Genomic DNA, 21,235 nt, shown 5'->3' with positions numbered 1-21,235 from the left:
ATTGATTTTGATGTCAACTGTGTGTGTGTGTGTGTGTGTGTGTGTGTGTGTGTGTGTGTGTGTACACTCTTCCCTCTTACAACCAATTCCAATGAGAGTGAAGTTCAAGCATTGTCTACTTAGCCCTTGCCCCATTTCCCCTTCAATATAAAAATTCTGCTTTGCACTTTTCTTTCATGTGAAAATTTTTTTTCCCATTCTACTTCTAATTTTCTTCCTGTGCATCCTCTTTCTCATCCCCATTTTTTTTTTTTTTTTTTTTTTTTTGCTGAGGCAATTGGGGTTAAGTGACTTGCCCAGGCTCACCCAATTAGGAAGTATTAAGTGTCTGAGATCAAATTTGAACTCAGGTCCTCCTGACATCAGGGCTGGGGCTCTATCCACTGTGCCACCTAGCTGTCCCATCCCCATTTTTTTTTTTTTTTGCAAAGAGATCATCTTAATATGATTGTACCCTCTGTCTATATAGATTCCTAATTGCCTTAACAATGATAAAGTTCTTAGGAGTTACATTTATCACCTTCCCATAGAGGAATGTAAACAGTTTAACTTAGTTGAGTCCCTTATGATTATGCTTTTAGTGTTTACTTTTTTAATGTTTTTCTTGAGTCTTGTGTTTGAATATCAAAATTTCTATTCAGATTTGATCTTTTCATCAATAATGCTTGGAAGTCCTCTATTTCATTAAATATCCATTCCCTACTCCTTTCCCTAAAGAATCATATTTAGTTTTGTTGGGTAGGCTGTTTTTGGTTGTAATTCTAGCTTCTTTGTCTTCCAAAATATAAATTTCAAGCCCTGAACTCCTTAAATTAGTATTTTGTGTGATCTTGACTGTGATTCCACAATATATGAATTGTTTCTGTCTAGCTACTTGATCTGGGAGCTCTGGAATGTGGCTCTAATATTGCTAAGAATTTTCATTTTGAGATCTTTTTAGGCGTGATTGGTGGAGTCTTTCAATTTCTATTTTATCTTCTAAATCTAGGATACCGGGGCAGTTTTCCTTTATAATTTCTTGGAATATGATACCTATGCTCTGTTCCTTCCTCTCTTTCCCTTTTTCTCTCTGTCTCTTTGATCATGGCTTTCCGGTAGCCAGTAATTCTTAAATTACCTTTCCTTGATCTGTTTTCTAGGTCAGTTGTTTTTCCTATGAACTATTTCACATTTTCTCCTGTTTTTCATTCTTTTGACTTTATTTTTTTCCTGTTGTATCATGTAATCATTAGCTTCTACTGCTCAATTATAATTTTTAGAAATTATTTTCTTCAGTGAGCTTTTGTACCTCCTTTTTCATTTGGTCTATTCTGCTTTTTAAGGAGTTCTTTCCTTCAGTGAATTTGTATTTCTCTTTTACCATTAGGACAATTCCATTTTAAGACTTTATTTTCTTTAGGTTTTTTGTGCTTTTTTTTTTAAAACTGAGCTACTAATTCTTTTTTCACGATTTTCTTATATTACTTTCTTTCCCCAGTTTTCCCTCTACCACTATTATCCCTTTGTTTAACACTTCCAGGAATTCTTGTTGGTTTGTGCCTAATCAGCATTTTCCCTTGAGGCTTTACTTATAGATGTTTTCACATTCTTGTCTTTTTCTGAGTTTATCTCTTGGTATTACCTGATATCATAGTAGCTTTATATGATCAAGTTATTTTTTGTTGTTGTTGTTGTTGGTGGTGCTATTTGCTCATTTATTTTTTTTTTCAGACTGGAAAAATGTCTCCCTCTGACCTTTTGCTGACTCTGACATTCCAAAATTTTATTTGAAAAGTTATTTAAAGATTTTGGGAGGGGAATATTGGCAGAGTTCAGCTGCTTAGCTGACTCTAATCTTTTATCTTGGCTCCTGATCTCAATTTTTTTCCATTTTTTTTTTGGGAGGCAATCAGGCATGAGTAACTTGTTCAGGATCACTCTTCTAGAAAATGTCCAAGGCTGAGTTTGAACACCTCCTCCTTACTCCAGAGCTGCTGCTCTATCCACAGTACTACCAATCTGTCCCTCTGGTATCAGTATTCTTAAAAATAATTGAGAACCTCATAGAACTTTTGTTCATATGTTTTATATCCATAATATCAACTCTATTAGAAGTGAACATGTCTTATTATTATGAAAATAATTTTGATCTCATAAACCTCTTGAAAGATTCATCTGTTCTATTTCCCATACCATGATCCTCAGATCATACTTTGAGATTCTCTCAACCAGAAGATCTCAAACCAATTCCAACTCTAACATTCTCAGAGATATGTAGTACAGTACTGGTAATCAGTCCCATTTTACAGATGAGAAAATTGAACCCAGGCCCTCCTTTTCTTTTGAGTTGTTTAACATTTTTATCATTGACTTGGATAAAGGCAAAAATGGCATGCTAATCACATTTGCAGATGACATTCAGCTGGGTGGGCTGGCTATCACAGGGAAGATAGAGCTAGGATCCACAAGGATCTTGACAAATTGGAGCACTGAATGGCTAAATCTCAGAAGGTGAAATCCCATAGAAATAAGTGTAAATCTTACTCTTGCTTAGGTTAAAAAAAATCAACTCTTCAAATGAGAAACCAGCTGCTTGGAGAACATGGTGACACACATTCAATGAGGCTCAGCCCAAGGATTGGAACCCAAGATGCCCCGTGCCAAATCCGGTGCTCAATCTCCCAGGTCACCTGGGTCTGCCCCACCTCCATCAATCCTTCATTTGACCTCTGCTTGAAGACCTCCAAGGAAAGAGACCCTCCCAATCCTAAGGTAACTCTTTCTACTTAAGTCTTTCCTCACATCATCATCATGCTTTAATTGATCTCTGCTTCACCTCCTCACCACTTCCAGTTTTGCCATGGGGGAGGGAGGGAGGAGGCTGGAGACCGGGGACCAAAAAACCAAATCTAACCTGTCAACCATCAAACACTTGGAGACGGCCATCATGTTATTCCCCGAGTCTTCTCCAAGATCAGAAACTCTGATAGTCACATGTCATGAACTCCAGACCCTTCCCCATTGAGGCTGTTCTCTCTTGGACCCTCTCCAACATAATGATTACTGTCTTTTTTAAATTGTCATACCCGCAATGAAATATTATAATTGGGGTCTGACCAGGACAGGTAGCCAAAAGGCTGCCATCTCCCAGAAAGCAAAAGCTAGAACTCTCATTACATCCCATTAGCTTTTTTTTTATCTGTCACATAGAACTATTCATTCATACTGAACTTGTAATTCGCTAATATATTCTCAAGTGATCATTCAGACAAACTGCTGCCTAATTACACTTTCTCATCTAATTTTTGAAGAGTTGCCAGCAGTTAATATGAGGGGGTCACCAGGGCACCAATAGGAAGATGAGAGCCACTGTGTGCCCTCTCCAACATGGAGAATCCTCATCTTTTCTCATCTTCGCCAATTTGCTGGGTTGTAAGAGGATATCTCAACTGTTTGATTTTCAGTCTTTTTATTTTTAGTGATTGGAACATTTTTTCACATGGAGTGTAATAATTCACTTAAAAAAAAAGAAATGTTTATTCCCATCCTTCGACCACCCCTCCACTTCGATGACAGTGATTTCTTTCCATCAACACAAGGAAATACCTGAGACACTTAATTTGTATCTTCTTTAACTTCTGTAGGTAGAGGTAACATCAGCTCCCAGTTTGTATAGGGTTGTAAATCTTGTGAAACACAGACCTATACCTGAATGGGGGAAAAAAGACAATGAATAGGTCTGACAATGAGTTTAGAAAAGGTTTCCACTGGTCAACTGAAACCCTTACCCCCTGAGAGCTATACAGTGGAAACTAAGTCATCCATACCCACCCACTCATTTCACAGAGGAGGAAACTGAAACCCATATAAGGGAAAGGACTTGTTCAAAGTCACATAAACAAAGCCAAACAGAATTGGCATTTGAACCCAGGTCCACGGCGGTTGTTGCCAGTTAAGAGGGATGTGAGCAGCCTGAGTGGAATTGTTCTTAGAACTTTTTACTTGTTAGGATCACTGACTGGGCTGTCATGAAATGCTATCTTTAAAGGTTTTTAACCCAGGAGTCATGAAATTAAAATTTTTTTGATTATTATATTTCAATAGAATTGGTTTCCTTTGGAATCCTACAAATTTTATATTGTGCATTTGAAAACATGACTCTGAGAAGGGATCCTTAGACTTTGGCCAACTCCCAAAGGGGTCTGGGAAGTCAAAAAAGTAATGAGCCCTTCCCTGTTTTAAATGGTGCGCCATCTTGGATGGGGCTTAGGAGGAGTGAGTGTGGGACAAAAGGATGACACATGGGAGCTCTTACTGATGGGGTCTGTTAGGGACTTTTAGTTTGGATTTTGGTGACTCAGGGAGACAATGTGGGGGGGAGGGAAGGGAGCAATACCAAGATGAGTAAAGCACGGGCTTTTCTCTTACAGAGCTATAGACATGAAACAGCTGCAATGCATTTCTTAAGTACTTTGAAATTTTCAGAAGGAGAGACAGTGTAGTCTGGAGCACTGGCTTCATGGTCAGGGGATGTGAGTTCCAGTAAAATCTTTATGTCTGCTACCCCTGTGACCCTGGGCAGATGATCACTTCTTTATACCTGTTTTTTTAATCTATAAAATGAAAGGGTTGGTATAGAGAGTCTCTGAGATTGCTTTTACCCGTACAAGCCTATGATCCTTAAGCATTTCCTTTCCAAAAGCACTGTGAGGTAAAGGGAAGTGAAGGTTATTAAACCCATTTCACAGAAATTGAGTGAAATCACTTGTGCAAGGACAAATAAGATAATTATGGGAATATTGAAGCCACTTTGTGCCCATCATCCCTCAGCCCTTGCAACTGACCTTCATCTAAGGTCAAATAGCTAGTAAGTGATAGAGCTGGAAAGGAAATCCAGATCTTCGGTGGTCTTACATCCCACCTTGCCGTATCCCAGTAGAGTATGATGTGAACGTCATTGCCCAATCGAGAAGAGGAGCCCAGAGGAGGGAGGGATCTCAGCTCAGCAACAGCTGCCCAGAGAAGGTTGCCCTCTGATATTAGAGAAGGTTGCCCTCTGCTATTGCTTGATGGGTGGTCAGAATTTCTTCTTGTAAAGAATGGGGGGAACATTTCAACAACAGGAAATGTAATGACCAGAAACAAGAAAGTATGAATCATGTTGGGGGAAGGTGAGGAATCCCAACTGTAGATTATCAGGGCTTGGAGGACCTTCAACCCTACCCAGTTCAAACCTCCATCTTTGGTGAGGGAGGCTCAGTAAGGGGTCAGATGTGTCTCAGGTTCATCAGCAGCTAATGGAGACGTCCCCTTCTCCCCCAAGCAGGGTTAGAAACATGACATGAGGAAATAAGACCTGAACGAGGGTGTGATGGATGTGGAAGTTGACAGGGGGAATGGATACTTATCTTGCAATGGAAGAATCAATAGGATTTGGTGACTGACTAGTCATGAGGGATGGAGAGAGATAGAGGAATTGCCCCAAGGATACCTGGGATGGTCAGGTTTGAACCTGAGAAGACCAAAAAGATTAACCAGGTTCTATGGTAAGATAATGGTAAAGACACTGGATTTGGAACCCGAGTTCCAGTTCTGTGTTTGTGACTGATGACTAACTGACGTTAGAAAGTCCTTTCATTTTTTTGGTGCCTCAGTTTTCCTGTATGCAAAGTGAACAACCTGAATCTCAGCTTTTGGAATAATTAGTCTCCAAGATCTCTTTCAGCTTGATTCCTATGATTCACTGATCTCCTCTTCACTCCGTTTAACATCAGGGAAACACAAAAAGCTGAAATAAAACCCTGTTCCGGGCTGAGTCCTCAACCGGTGAGACTGGAGTGAGAAGAACTTTAACTTTCTGAGGCAGAGCAAACAGCTCTAGACCCACCTCAGCCATTGCTTCTCTCCTTCATGTCTCCGGGTTTAGTCCTAGATTTGGAGTCAGAAAAGTAAGCTTCAAATTCCAGCCCTGGCATATTTTGTGCACCTTAGGCAGCTGATTGGCTCAGTGGATAGAGCATCCCACCAAGAGTCAGGAGGACGTGAGTTCAAATCCAGACTCGACACTTACTAGTGGAAAGTCACACTATCTGACTCAGTTTCTTCATCTGTAAAATGAGCTGTAAAATGGCAAATCATTCCATTGCCTTTACCAAGAAAAGCCCAAATGGGGTGAGGAAGACTCTGAACAGCAGAGGCCCTGTCACTCCTATTCTCTGGGTGTGAGTTCCCTCATACATTACAAAAAAAGTTGGGTGATTTCTGGGTTCCCTCCTAGCTCTAATATACTGCCCCCACTTTCTCCAGTCCCCCTATATTCCTCTCCTGGTCTCTCCTGCTTTTTTCTTTGTCCCATCCCAGACCCAGTAACTGGTGGTGCCAGGATGCAGGTCGTGACATGCATTGGGTGGTGGAAGGCAGAGAGAACTGTCAGGATGGACTTTCATTGCCCATCTATGGATCTGCCATAGCTAGAAGACTCTCCCTTCTCTCCTCCTCACCTCATCCCTGACTTCCTTCAAGTCTCTACCAGAAGGCTTCTGCTTCCTCCCTTGTGCACCCCTCCCTCCCCAAACCATCTTGCCCTCATTCTGTTTATATGAATATACAGACATGGTGTCTTTTTCATTAGAATATGAGCTACTCAAAGGCAATAACTCTTTCATTTCTGCCTTTGTATTCCCAGCTCTAGAGCACAGTGCCTGAACTAAAGTTAATAACTATTTGTTGATTGACTAAGAAATTTTCTTTCTTTCTTCCAGAATCCATTTTCTTTCACCTTTGAAATTACTTCTATTTACTGAAATGGGAACACATTATATCTCTCAAATAGAATGTAAATTTCTCGAGTGTAAGGATTTTTTTGGGGGGGTCTTTGGTTTCCTAGCATTTAATACAAATCCCGACACTTAGTAAGGGTTTAATAAATATTTGTTGAATTTTTTACATATTTATTGAATGACTTGGATAATTATTAAATGCCTGCTGTATACAAGCCTCAGAATATTATCATTTGTTCCTCCTTGCTATCTTGACGTTCCTCGTCTGCTCTCCTAACTCCTGAGTGAATCAGCAAAGTTTGAAATGGAACATAATTTGTTTTCTGCTGGGTATTAGGCTGCAACTGAGAGAAAGCTTTGGTACAGATGGAGTGTTCTAGATCTGGAAATCCAGTGATGTTTATACCCTGATTTCTCAGCTTGGGGTGGAGGCGATTCTGGGTTCGCGGATATTAACGATCCAACAATTCTCCCCAAACTTGAAAGGTTGAGAATGGGCTTTGAAGGGACAGCCTAGCAACCTTTGGCGATGTTCAGCTCCAGAGTCAGCTCCATGCTGCCACAAGGCATTGGAGGTAGGCTCCTCTTTTCCCCAATCTTCACCCTGAACCCTAGAACCTACTGCCTCTCACTTGGACTGAGCGTCTGGCTGAATTCAACTGAATTCACTTATCTCCCGAGGATCCAATCATGGTCAATTCAATCTCCAGAGCCCTCCTTAGATTAGTCCCCCATTACCTCTATCTTGGACCTTGTCATCGTGTCTTGATTGCTCCCCCATTTCTATTTTCTCCTCTCTACTCCCTCCTCCACATCCTCCAATAGCTATTGAGCTATTAAAGCCTACAACAGCACTAAGACTTTGGGGACACCCTATGCTGTCTACCTGAAAGCAGGGGTTCCTTTGTACCTTGGCATTTGCTATAGTGAACCGAATTCTGCCACTTTGGAGTGGAAGCTTAATTAAAGTGCTTGAGAAAGAGTGCTAAATTTGAAACTGCAGGACCTCTGTTAAAACCTCACCTCTGCCACTTGTTAGCTCTGTGACCTTAGACAAGTCACATCGAAGCTTCCTCCTCTGTGAAATGAGGGGGTTGGACTAGAAACATTCTTGAACATTTCTGCATCCTAACAGACTCCAGGAGTTGTCCATCTCTGCTGCGTCTAAAAGAGTAAGGCTGCCATCACATGTGATCTAATGGTGATTTATTAACAACTGGAGTCATTTCCAAGTAATGACACTGTAAGTAATATTTTGAGATGTCTGCAGCAACTGTTGTGCAAGCTGAAAATATCTGTGACTTCGTGGAAACAGTCACAGGGATTGCTAACGCCGCTGTGTTTGTGGCAGCGTGCCCTGGAGTTCAAATCTGGCTCAGACTCTGAGCAAACTCTGTTTGCCTCAGTTTCCTCATCTGTAAAATGATCTGTAGAAGGAAATGGCAAACAGCTGTCTATCAAGTATCTCTTGATCTCTATCAAGAAAACCCCAGATGGGGTCATGAAGAGTTGGACAGAACTGAAACCGCTAAATGATGACTTGTGATGCTAAATGAATGAAATGTTAAATTTCAGTGAGAGGTTCAGGAAAATAAAGTTTTTTCCCCCCATCCAAATTCTTGGACCCACTGAAATCTGTTGGTGGATCCCTTTTGGATCAGATGATCTGAAAGGTCCCTTCCTGTTCTAAATCAATGAAGCTGCTGGGGCCATTTTCATTCCCATCTGAATGTTTCTTGGCTGCTGAGTGGATCTCCTACCCAGCTCCTCTGATCTCTGCCTTGCATGATGCTATTATTATCTACAGTCATGGCAGTTTGGCAGCCAGGAAAGGGTGACAAGAAGTGCTGAAACTCCCTTTCTTCCTTTCCTTTCTCTAACCAGTAGCTTACTGTGGAAAAAAAGGACGCCAGTCTTCATTATCAGAGGAAATCATGGGTATCTGTAAGATAAGATTATGGTTACTTCCACCACATTTCCTGACTATTTTCTGAGTATGATATTAATTTCTGAGACTTGCTTGGGCTGGTTGTATATTAGGGGGGAGAGAAAGATGTGGGGGACATTGCAGAACAACTTGAAGAGTCCAACTGGGATGGTGAAGATCCTCACAACGGTTTCATGGAAGTGTCTGAAGGAATTGGGGATGTTTAGCTTGGAGAAGAGAAGAGTCAGGGAGAAATGGATGGCTGCCCAAATAACCGAAGGGCTCTCTTGTGGAGGAGGGATTCAATTTGTTTTGTTTGAGCCCAGAGAACGGAAGTTGGAGCAATGTCGGGGGGATAGTTAAGAACAGGGGTTCTCAAACTACAGCCCGTGGGCCACGTGCGGCCCACTGAGGACATTTATGCGGCCCTCTAGGTTATGGCAAATGGGCTGAGGGGCAGAGACAGAGTGTTTTTACAGAGTTTTTGTTTTTACTTTAGTCCGGCCCTCCCACAGTCTGAGGGACAGTGAACTGTCCCCTATTTAAAAAGTTTGAGGACCACTGGTCCAAGAGGTTCATTCAGACTGATGTTAGTCATCCAGAAGTAGAAGGAGTTTCCTTAGGAGCTGATAGCTTCTCCCTCCTTGGATATCTCGAGGCAGAGAAGAAGGCAGACTATTTAGGGCATGTTATGGCAAGGGCTCCTTTTCAGATAAGGATTGGGCAATATGGCCATTGACTTCTCTTCCCACTCTGAAATTCAATAGTTAAATGGTTTAATCATCACCTTTGTCTATTGTGATTTTAGGCAAGTCACATGACCTTGTCTTTTTATTTTTAAAATGGGGGCGTTGTACTAGTGATCTTCAGGATCCAGCTCTGGGTCTAGGATCCTGGGAAGCATGAAGCCACCAGGACTGAGCAGAAACAAGAGTTTTCTAGGTGGTTCTTTTCCTTTCACAACTCAATTGCTTTCTCTCCAATCAAGGAGGCCCAAGACCAGTTACTCTCTCAACTATTCCCATAACTGTTTTTGAAGGTAATTGGGGTCACACAACTAGTATCTGTCTGAAGCTGGTTTTGAACTCAGGCCCTCCACTGACTCCAGGGCTGGTGCTCTATCTACTGCATTGCCTAAATGCACCTTCCATTATTTCTTATATCTTGACCTTCTTTTATGATGTGATCTTTCCGTTTCTTTTTTAATTAAAACTTTTTATTTTCAAAACATATGAATGAATAATTTTTCAACCTTAATCCTTGAAAAACCTTGTGTTTTAATTTTCCCCCTCCTTTTCCCACCCCCTCCCCTAGATGGCAGGTAATCCAATATAGATTAAACTGGTAAAATATATGTTAAATCTAATATATACATACATATTTATACAATTATATTGCTGCACAAGAAAAATCAAATCAAATGGGAAAAAATGAGAAAAAATAAAATGCAAACAAACAACAAAAAGAGGGAAAATGCTCTGTTGTGATCCACACTCAGTTCCCACAGTCCTCTCTTTGGTGTAGATGGCTCTCTTCTATGATGTGATCTTTTCTGGAGCTTTGAGCTCAAAAGCTAAAGTTAAGATTTTCATTTTGGAAGTGAAGTTAACTTCCCCCCCCCCCCCCCCCCGCTGAGGCTGGGGTTAAGTGACTTACCCAGGGTCACAGCTAGGAAGTGTTAAGTGTCTGAGACCAAATTTGAACTAGGGTCCTCCAGAATTCAGGGCTGGTGCTCTATCCACTTCGCCACCTAGCTGCCCCATGAAGTTAGTTTTTGAGTTTGGGGGGCAAGGAGAGAAGATAGGTGTCTCTGAGACTCTCAGGGCTGAGCTTTTCTGTAGATCTAGACTGATGGCAGTTGCCTCACTTACAGGGGGTCTTTGAGATTAATGATGGTGGTCCCATAGATTTTTGTTGTGGGGATACATGCTCTAATGTGGGAACTGGTCATAGCTGAAGTGGGCCAAGTTGGCTTTGTCGTTGGGCAGACCAATCATGTTCCCTACTTTAAAATGAGACTAGGTTGTTTTTTTTTTTTGTTTTTTTTTTTGAGGGGGGAGTGTTAACTAAATCACTTACCCCATCAACTCTGTGATGGCAATTCCATAGGCTGCAACCTACAGCTACCAGTTACCTTAACATTCAGAAAGGAGACAGGTCATAGGAAGTCCCTTCTTTAACCCACATCTGTTCTAACTTCTCTCTTTTGTCCCTTCATTCCTTCTTTCTTTCCTTCCTCCTCATTGTCCTCCTTCTGCTGCTTCTTTCCCTTCCTCTTTTTCCTTTTCTTCTGTCCTTTAGACTTCATCTTCATGCACATTGCTCATCATCTTGTCTATATCCTCCCATAAATCCTTTATGGAGCATCTTTCTGAAACATTAGAGTTTTTCCTCTGGATTTGGTTTTATAACAGTGTGTGAACAGTGACCTTCAGGTTATCATTATTTCACATCTTGCTTCGTGACAGACCCACATCCTTTTTTTCATATCTAACTTTTCTGATATTCTATATACTTAGTTTCTATTTTATTTTTTGGTTGGGCTTATTGAGTTCTGAGAGGGAACAATTGAGAGAAACTATACTAAAACATTACTATTGTTTTGCTGTCTATTTCTTTCTGAAACTTACTTAACTTCTGTAAGAATTTGGATGCTATTCCACTTGATGCAAACATATTTAATAGTGATATTGCTTCATTGTCCATAGTACCTTTTAGCAAGATGTAGTTTCCTTCCTTATCTCATTCAGTTAGATGTATTTTTGCTTTTGTTTTATCTGCGATCAGGATTTATATTCGTGTGTGTGTGTGTGTGTTTACTTCAGCTGAAGCATAATAGATTCTTCTCCAGCCCTTTACTTTTACTTGGTGTATGTCTCTCTGCTTCACAGTGTGTTTCTTGTAAACAACATATTGTAGGATTTTATTTTTTAATCTACTCTGCTTTCGGCTTCCCTTTTATGGGCAAATTCATCCCTTTCACATTTGTAATTATGATAACTGCTTGTGTATTCTTGTTCCATGCCATTCTTCCTCCTGTTTGCCCTTTCTCTCTTTCCATCCTTTCCCTGCTTCTGTCTACCACCTTTCCTTCTATCAGTCACTTACTCTAGCCCACTTTACTTAATCTGCTCCTTTCCTACTACCCTGGGTAAGATAGACTTTATAATAAAGTCAACTAATTATGTATATTCTTTGAACCAATATTGATGAGAGTAAAGTTCAGATGAGACTCATTACTCATCTTTTTTTTTTTTTTAACCTTTTTAAGTGAAATAATTTACATCTCTCCTCCCCTCTTTTTTAACCTCTCCCTTCCTTCTGCACCCAGTGTACTCCTCTTTTTCACCCTTTAATCTTTTTTACATCATTCTTTTATTTTCATCTTATACTTGTACCCTCTGTCTATATATTTTCCTTTTAGCTCTACTATTAATGATTGAATTATTAAGAATTATAATTATAATTTTTCTATATAGGGAATGCAAACAGTTTAGTTCTCCTGAATCTCTTATGTTTTCTTTTCTCTTTTTACCTCTTTATGTTTCATTTGGGTCTTGATTTTGGAATTCAAAATTTCAGTTTCGTTTTGGTTTTCTTCTTTAATATTGCAGCTGTTAAGTCCTGTGTAATCCTGATTACAGTAATGCTCCCTCTCCCTCTCCTTCTCTATCTCTCCCTCTTCCTCTCTTTCTCTCCCTCTTCCCTTTTGCTCTCTTCTCTCTCTTCCTCCTCTCCCTCTCCCTTCCCCCTCCTCTGTTCTGCTCCACAGAAGAAAGGAATACTGTCTCAGGTTTCTTGTGCCAGTGGCTACAAATCCTGCCTATTTGCTTGGGATTGCACTGCTGTTGTCCTGACTGAGGGAGTGGGTGGAAGGTGTGGCTGGCACCTTGGATACTATAGGGATCTGGCAGCTCAGCTCGAGCTAAATTGGGGGTCCTAGTCTGGAGTCTAGTGTGGGCTAAGGCTAGGGGGGTGTTTCTGGGTTTTCCCACGGCTACCCTGAAGTACAAGGTGGTCTGGCCTCAGGTGAATGCCTGTTTACTTAGGGCTGTAATCGAGCACATGTTGATAACTTGAGTGGAAGCCCGTGGGCCTCCTGGTGTTGCCCAAGTTGTCCTGAGGTTGGCATTCGCCTGGTTCATCTCTCTGGGGTTCAGGATCTCTTGCTGCTTTGCTGAAGTGGGGCTTGCTAGGAAATTTCCTGTATTGGACTGCACCCCCCCCTCCCCACTTTACTTAAGTGAGATGGATCCTTCTGCTGATCCTCCAAATTTTTTGGACTAAGAGCCTGACATTTGTTTCGATTAGTTGTTGTGGCTGTCCACAGATAGCGAATTCGGAAATGACTATGATAAGTGACCAGTGATTTCCTGCCAGTAAAGATCTGTTTTATTTTTCTTTATTTTTCTTTAACTATTTGTAAAATGGGGAGAATAATAGCATTTACCTCCCAGGGTTGTTATAAGTATCAAATGAGATATTTGTAAAGCACTTAAGTAGGTGCTACATAAATGTATGCTATTCTTGTAATGTTATTATTTATATCTGAGTAGGTGATAATACAATAGTGATGTCAAACTCAGATAGAAGCAAGGTCACATAAACCATATAGAAGGATATATATGTTCTTTTGTATTTTTATTTATTTTAATAAATATTTTCCAATTACATTTTAAACTGATTTGGGCCATCTTCTTTGATACCTCTGTGTACTATTCTTTAGTTTGGTTTTTTGGGGTCTCTGGGAGCAGCCTTTGTTTCAGTTCAGGAATCACCACAGGAACAGCCAGGGGTTAAAGTCCAAATCCTTTATTAGCTCCTTCCTGGCGCTGGGCAGCTTTCTGGAGAGCCTTTCAGGCTGACCTTGGTCTCAGTGGGGGAAGCCAGGCCAGCCACCAGGAGCCTGACTGAAGGTGAAATGAATTTCTGTCTCCTTGGCTCCTAGAGCTTCCAGTGCGTTGTCCTCTGTGGCTCTCAGCCCCTGCTTATATGCTCCACACTGAATATAAACCAATCATTATATCACTAGGAAACCATTATTTGTTGTAGGATTAAATTAATCATACTGAAGCAGCTAAACTAGAGAACCATTGTCTCCTCAATTGCACTTAGTTAGTACCTTGTTTTTTTTTTTTTTTTTTTTTTTTTTTTTTTGAGGCAGGGGTTCAGTGACTTGCCCAGGGTCACACAGCTAGGAAGTGTTAAGTGTCTGAGATCAGATTTGAACTCTGGTCCTCCTGAATTCAAGGCTGGTGCTCTATCCACTGTGCCACCTAGCTGCCCCTAGTTATTACATTGTAAGCATCCTTATTTCAAGTTCAGAGTTCTGGCCCATAACACTCTGGTTTACAAGCTATTTCCCCTTGTCATTTCTAATTGCAGTCATTATTTTTATGCCATTCTTTCCGTTGTCCATCTTTTCATGGAATTCACCCATCTTGAATAAATATGTTGATGGAGTTTGGAGCATTTTGCTGATTTCCTATAGTTTTTTTAATTTCTTCTTCCTCTGTGGCATATATTGCTATATAAGCTGTAATTACCCTCATGATGGTCTTTTTGCTCATTTATGCTCTGTACCATAAGTACTGCAAGGAGAAATGACCAGGTATCCAGTGAAATGAGGCAGTTTTTTTTGGTGGCTTTGGTGTCAACAATGATACCAACTCTACCAAGTCCTTTAATTCTCCAAGAGCCCTCAAGCCATCCTCCTATTTAGTTGCAGCATTCTTGGATGTTTTGTTTTCATTTATAGTGAGCTGCCACCATTTATATGGGTAAATTCATCTGGTAACATGCCAACTTGGTTGTCCTTTGGAGAAGAAGTTCACATTGACAAAAACACAGAATTTCCCAGAAGCCATCTAATTCAAGTCATCTTCCCAATAACATACCTAACAAGTGGTAGTTCGTTTTCCATTGGAAGACATTTATTGGGGAATGGGGACCATAAGAAGACACTGAAGTAATTGAATAGGAAGAATTACTTGAGATTTGTGATTAAGGAAAATTACTGTGACTCATTGAGAGGCTGTTGCAATGGCTCAGGCGAGAAGTGATGAGATCCTGATCTTATATGGTAGTTGTATGAGATGAGAAAAGGGGTCACATGTTAGAGATGCTGTGGAGGCAAAAACAGCAAGATTAGGTTATTGACTAAAAATGTGAAAGCCCCAAGAAGGAGCTAAAAAAGGATTTGGGCTTTAACACCTGGCTGTTCTTGTGGTGGTTACTGAACTGAAACAAAGGCTGCTCTGAGACCCCAAGAAAACTGAACTAAAGAACATTACACAGACGTATCAAATATGATGGCCCAAATCAGTTTAAAATGTAATTGGGAAATATGTATTGAAATAAATAAAATAAATGAAATAAATAAAAACACAAAAGAACATAAATCTCTTTCTATATGGTTTAGGGGACCTTCTATGTGAGTTTGACACCACTATTGTATTATCACCTACCCAGATATCAATAATAACATTACAAGAATAGCATGCATTTAAATGTGAAAGAGAATGAAGAACCGAGGGGAAGCCTGAAGTTACAAACCTAGGAGACTGGAAAGATGGGGATCCCTTAAACAGAAGAACTCAAATGTCCAAAGCCTTTGACCCAGAGATTCTGCCACTAGCTTTATTCCCCAAGGAGGTCACTAATAAGAAGAAAGACCCCACATACATCAAAATATTCATGGCAGTACTTTGGTTGCGAAGAACTGGAAATAAAGTAGAGACAGACTCATTGATGGAGGAAGGGATTAACTAATTGTGGCACATGGATGTAATGGAATATTATTACTGTGCTATAAAAATGACAGATATGATGAATGAAGAGAAATATAAAGAAGCCTGGAAAGATTTACACAATCTGATGAGTGGTGAAGTCAGAAGAGCCAAGAAAACCATAAACATGATGACTACAACTATATCAATGGAAAGAACAACTACAAATCAATCATAAAGGATTGTTACAAAACTATGAAGAACAAGCATGGCCCCAAAGAAGAGGGAAGAGAAGATACCCCCACCTTAATACTTTGCAGAGGAAGGAGGTGCACAGCGGTAATACACTGCAAATTTTTTAGATTTTTTTATATATCCAGTGATATTGCTAATCTTCCCCCACTACTTCCTTTTTTTTTTTTTAAAGAAATATTTGTTCTATGACAACTCTCTGGAAAGGGAGAAATAGAGAGATATAGGGATTCATCCTAGTGAGGTAAAAATCAAAAGTATTATTAAAAGTGTATTTATTAAAGTACTTCTTTTCCTAGCTTAGTGAAACTTCTGCTCACACCCAACCCATGATTCTGGGGATCCAGTATATAATTAACCAACTCTGAAGAGATGTTTTTGGGACTGCAATCTATTGTTAGAATCATAAATTCCCCTTCACTTATCTTTTCTATTTCTTTATCAAGATTCTTTTTGTAAGAATATCTTGGTTCTTGTTGTGACATTTTCCATGACCCCCAAATTTAGACCTTCCTCTGTTTACAGGGTTACCATAGTTTAATCTCATTTTACTAATGAAGAAGGAATTGAAGAGAGAAGTGTCATAGGATCATTGGTTTAGAGCAGGAAGAGATCACATCATCCAACCTTCTCATTGTGCAGGTGGGGAAACTGAGGCTGAGCATTACCTAAGGAACAGAGCACAGATCTGAGTCTAGGTCCTGTATAATATGATACGCTCTTTGTGCAGTCTGAGTTCTCTCCTAAGAGGTTCTTTTGAGGACTTTTTGCCCCTTGTCGAACGTGAGAAGACTGGGGAGGTCCCTCCTTCGAACTTTTCTCTTCTTCCCAAGGTCGGTTTTCTGCAGTCGGTTACATGTGTTTGCTGGGGTTTCCGTGAGGCTGGGGCAGGTCTGCAGGCTCCTGCTGTTGGAGCTTTCTGGCCTCATTTAGAACTGCACATCTGGGGAATGAGATCATGCTCATTCCATGAGAGCGGAGGCCCAGCTCTCCTGCAGCATTTTTAGAGCCTCTCACCCGAGCTAGGGAAGGGATAGTGGGGGGCCCCACAGACACCCAGATGTCTGGAACAAGAGCCACGGATGCCATCCTCCAGCATGCCAGTGGAGCTCAAGGAGAGCACTGGGTCTGAGGCAGGGGGCATCCTGGCTCTTACAAGCTCCAGCTGTTTGGTCTCCAATAAGTAATTTCCTTTCTCTGGATTTCTTTCATCTATAAAATAGGACAATAATACTTGCACCTTCCTCCTCTCAGGGGGTGCATTTGTTGTTATTATTCAGTTGTTTCAGTCTTGCCCGACTTTGTGACCTCAGTTGGGGTTTTCTTGGCAAAGATCCTGGGGTGGTTGGCCATTTTCTTCTCAGCCCATTCAGAGGAAACTGAGGTAAATAGGGTGAAGTGACTTGTCCAGGGTTCCACTGCTGGTAAGTGCCTGAGGCTGGATTTGAACTCAGGAAGATGAATCTTTCTGCCTCCAGGCCGGGCTGCCCCCTAAGTGAGATACACTGGCCTATAAAAGTATATTGATGTCAACTGGTTGATGGATATTGGAGAGCAGAGCAAATGGGGGCCCTTGGAAGACAACACTAGAAATCTCAGCCCCTCTAGAATTCAGAGGAGGAGGAGATGTTGTTGCTGTCTGAGACGTTAACCTATCACAAGAGTTAGATTTGGAGGAATGAACCCAGAGTAGGTATTATGTGAGGATGATAGGAGGATGTCTGGAAAGCATTTTGTGAACCATAAAGTGATATAAAAATGTCAACTGTTATCATTTGTGGGCTAATGAGCTCTCCACAGCCAGCCTCCTCTTCTGCCTCATTGTGATGTACGTGCAGACTGTCAGAGACTAGGCCAGTGAAACGTGTTAGAACTCTAGTAGTTCTACCTAGCCGGAAATGCTTCAAGATGGCCGGCTGGGCCCATGCATGTCCTTGCCTGAGGACCAGACTGGTTAAGTTTGGTGAGTCTTGTCACCCTCAGAGGATGAGCTACCAGGTGATTGATTTTTTTTTTTCTGGCCAAGCAACTTATAAAAGAGTCTATTAAGGCAAGTGTTCAGTTCCATTAAAAAGAGCTTTATTAAATGCCTGCTGTATACAAAGCGCTTTACTTTATTGCTGGGGGGAAAATAAAATTATCTCTGTCTTTAAGATTTTTACACTTTTGGGAAGAACAATAAACAGATAAATGGATGGAGGGATGAATAAATAAATAAAAACATGAATAAACAAATGCATGAGTAAAAGATAATTTGAGGAAGGAGAGTGAAGATACAATAGAAGGAAGACTTTATGGTGGAAATTGTAGTTGAATTGAGTTTTGAAATGGAATACCCATCCATCTTTCTCATTTTGTCTCTCTTCCATTCTGCTACCCAGAATATTGGGGTTTTGACTGGGAGCAGCGGCTGGATATGAGGTGGGGATATGGCAGAGGGGAACCCGATCGAAGATGGGGGAACTGGATCGAAGACGGGGAGGATGAAATGTAGTGAATGGTGAGGGTTCCTGCTGGGGCCACTCTCTATGGACTATGACGCTCTAGCTATGGTCAGATGAGACTAGAAGTCCCTGACAAGATGATTAAGGTGGAGAATATCACCTGATGTGGGAAGCTTGTTTTCTCCTGAATCTATCTGCATTCCAAGACCTTCTCCATGCCATAGGTCTCCAGGATCGTAGTTTCTGCATTTTCCTTTAGTGACATGCGCACTAGATGGATATTCATTTGCCTTCTTGAAGATGATCGACAGTGGGAAATTGGAAAACATCCAACCGGACATTTCCTAGATGTCTTGAGATCTCTATAGCAGTACTGGGAGTACTAGTCTCAGAGACTAGGAGAGGGAGAAGCTTGTCGATATTGCTTCATTATACATTAATAAGTACTGTTTAAGTTCCATTTATTTGCTTATTATCATGAATATCATATAATGTCATCCAAACAGGTAGGGCTCTTTCTACAGAGAACCAACTCCATTAGGAGTAGGGCTTTCTGAAATATAGCAAGTTCACAAGGTAAGTGATTTAGCCCAGCAGATGGGGGCTCACAGCTTTGGCAAACAGAGATTGTGACTTGCCTAGGGTCACACAGCTGGTAAATGTCGAGCTGAATTTGTACAGACTTGAGGCTCTATATACTGAGCCACCTAGCAGCCCACCCCCATCCCCAGAAGGGATTGTCCAAACCACCAGGTGAATGTAGGGTTCTCCCTAGAAGTGATTTCAGAAGAGAGAAGGTTTCTGAAAAGTGATGAAGAGAAGGGATTTTTTTTTTATTTTTTATTTACCAGATATATGCATGGGTAATTTTACAACATTGACAATTGCCAAACCTTTTGTTCTAATTTTTCCCCTCCCCCCCCAGATGGCAGGTTGACCAATACATGTTACATATGTTAGAGTATAAATTAAATACAATATATGTATACATGACCAAACAATTGTTTTGATGTACAAAAAGAATTGGGTTTTGAAATAATGTAAAATTAGCCTGTGAAGGAAATAAAAAATGCAGATGGACAAAAATAGAGGGATTGGGGATTCTATGTAGTGCTTCATAATCATCTCCCAGAGTTCTTTCGCTGGGTGTAGCTGGTTCAGTTCATTTCTACTCTATTGAAGCTGATTTGGTTCATCTCATTGTTGAAGCAGCCAGGTCCATCAGAATTGATCATCATGTAGTGTTGTTGTTGAAGTATACAATGATCTCCTGGTTCTGCTCATTTCACTCGGCATCAGTTCCTGTCAGTATCTCCAGGCCTTTCTGAAATCATCCTGCTGGTCATTTCTTACAGAACAATAATATTCCATAATATTCATATTCCACAATTTATTCAGCCATTCTCCAGTTGATGGGCATCCACTCAGTTTCCAGTTTCTGCCCACCATAGAAAGGGCTGCCACAAACATTCTGGCACATACAGGTCCCTTTCCCGAGAAGGGAAATTTCTTCCAGATGTGGGGGACTGTATCGGAAGCATAAGGAGGTAGGGGTGGGTATGCTGAGTTCAGGAGCCCACTTTGGCCACAACTCAAGATCTTCTAGAAGGGAGGGAGCCCCTCTACAGAGAAAATCATGCCTGTCCGAAGCCCCGAAGAGCCAATAAAACAAGTTACTGATCACAGACTGTCCAAGCTGAGACGGACCTCAGACTCATCAAGCTCAACCCCTTTTATTAGATGAAGAAATGAGCAAGAAATTTCTATTATTAGAAATAATAACTCTAAATCAAGTAATTTGTCCAAGATCATGCTAAAAGTTGATAACTGAGCAGGCATGGAGAGAACAAGCTATTATTTTCCTTATTCTATAGAGGAGAGAAACCTAAGTTTCAGAGAAATTAAATGAATTCTCACAGCTCCTAAGTATCTGAGGTAAGATGTTAACTCCAGTCTTTCTGATTCTAAGCTGCGTATTGCCCAGAGTGGTACCCAGATGTCCTTAGCACTTGCCTGCTCCTTCACATTGCCGGAGGAGGGAGGAGTCACCCAGGTAGAGTCGTTACTTTGACTACTGATCTGTCCCTTCTGCACATGGAATCCCAGGATTTCAGAGCTCCAAAAGACTCCTCAAAGGACATGGACAACCCCCTGCCAGAACAGAAACCCCTTCTTGAGCATCCTGTGAGCAATGTCGTCTCCACCTTGGGGGTGACTCCTGTCTTTGGAATGTTCCAACAGACAGGAAAATGCTGACGTTATAGACAGAAATCTGTGGTTTCAGGTGGGAAGGGTATGGCTGCGAGAGATGAATCAGAGAAGCTGCTGGGATTGCTAATATCTAGGATGATAAAAATGATTTTTTAAAAATATACCACAAAAAGGCAACAGAAAACCCAAGCCGCACTTAGCTCCTAACCACGCAATGTCTATACACAGCATGCAAACAGAATTGTTTCTAGCTGATTTCACTTTTTTCAGTTGTTCCCATGGGGTATCAGCTGTTTCTTAACAGATGACAAATCTCTGTGGTTAGCTTAACCCATCAGGATCTCTTGGCTATGATCGTTAGACATTTGCCAAAAATCTGTGGCTGGAAGGCTGAATAGAAAGAAAAAAGGGGGTGGGGGTGGGGAACATGAAAAAATATAACTCAGAGACAGCATGGGAGAGGTGAAAAGAGCCCTTTACTGATCTGAGTCCCACTCATACCACTTAGTTGCTGTGTGACCCGCAATAAGTAATTTTCTCTGACTGGTCTCAATATCAAGATGTTTGCAGTCTCTGGTATAAGCCATGACCCCAAACCTGGGGTTACATAGGCCAGGTTCAATCTTGGGAGCCTCCAATAATATCTCCAAGCAATAACAAATCTTGCTCATTTTGCCTCTGCTCAGAGCTTTAGTTAAACCTAGTTTATGTCTAGGTCTCCATAGATGTCAGTACAAGAGTCTTTCTAGCTCCTGTGCAAGGAAGCCAGGTATAAGATTACAGGACAGCCTTTATTTCACCTCACATGGACCTAGTGCATAAAAAAATGATTCAATTCTTTTGCATCTTGGAGACCCATTTTCTTCCCAGAATCCTTATTATCTCTAAGACCAGTGGACCACCCTGAGATCCAGA

General features: G+C 41.0%; 1 long non-coding RNA gene across 2 annotated transcripts in view; it reads left to right on the top strand.

Annotated features, from left to right (window-relative positions):
* The window catches only part of LOC141558792 (uncharacterized), a 37,658-nt gene that overhangs the window by 3,795 nt on the left and 12,628 nt on the right, over positions 1 to 21,235 (top strand). For both annotated transcript variants that reach the window (XR_012487144.1, XR_012487145.1), the window contains exon 3: positions 2,534 to 2,751. This is a non-coding gene — a long non-coding RNA (uncharacterized LOC141558792). The remainder of the gene's footprint in view (positions 1 to 2,533; positions 2,752 to 21,235) is intronic.

Source organism: Sminthopsis crassicaudata, chromosome 2 (genome assembly GCF_048593235.1).
Source record: "Sminthopsis crassicaudata isolate SCR6 chromosome 2, ASM4859323v1, whole genome shotgun sequence".
Classification (NCBI taxonomy): domain Eukaryota; kingdom Metazoa; phylum Chordata; class Mammalia; order Dasyuromorphia; family Dasyuridae; genus Sminthopsis; species Sminthopsis crassicaudata.
This window is presented reverse-complemented; position numbering and strand designations above follow the sequence as displayed.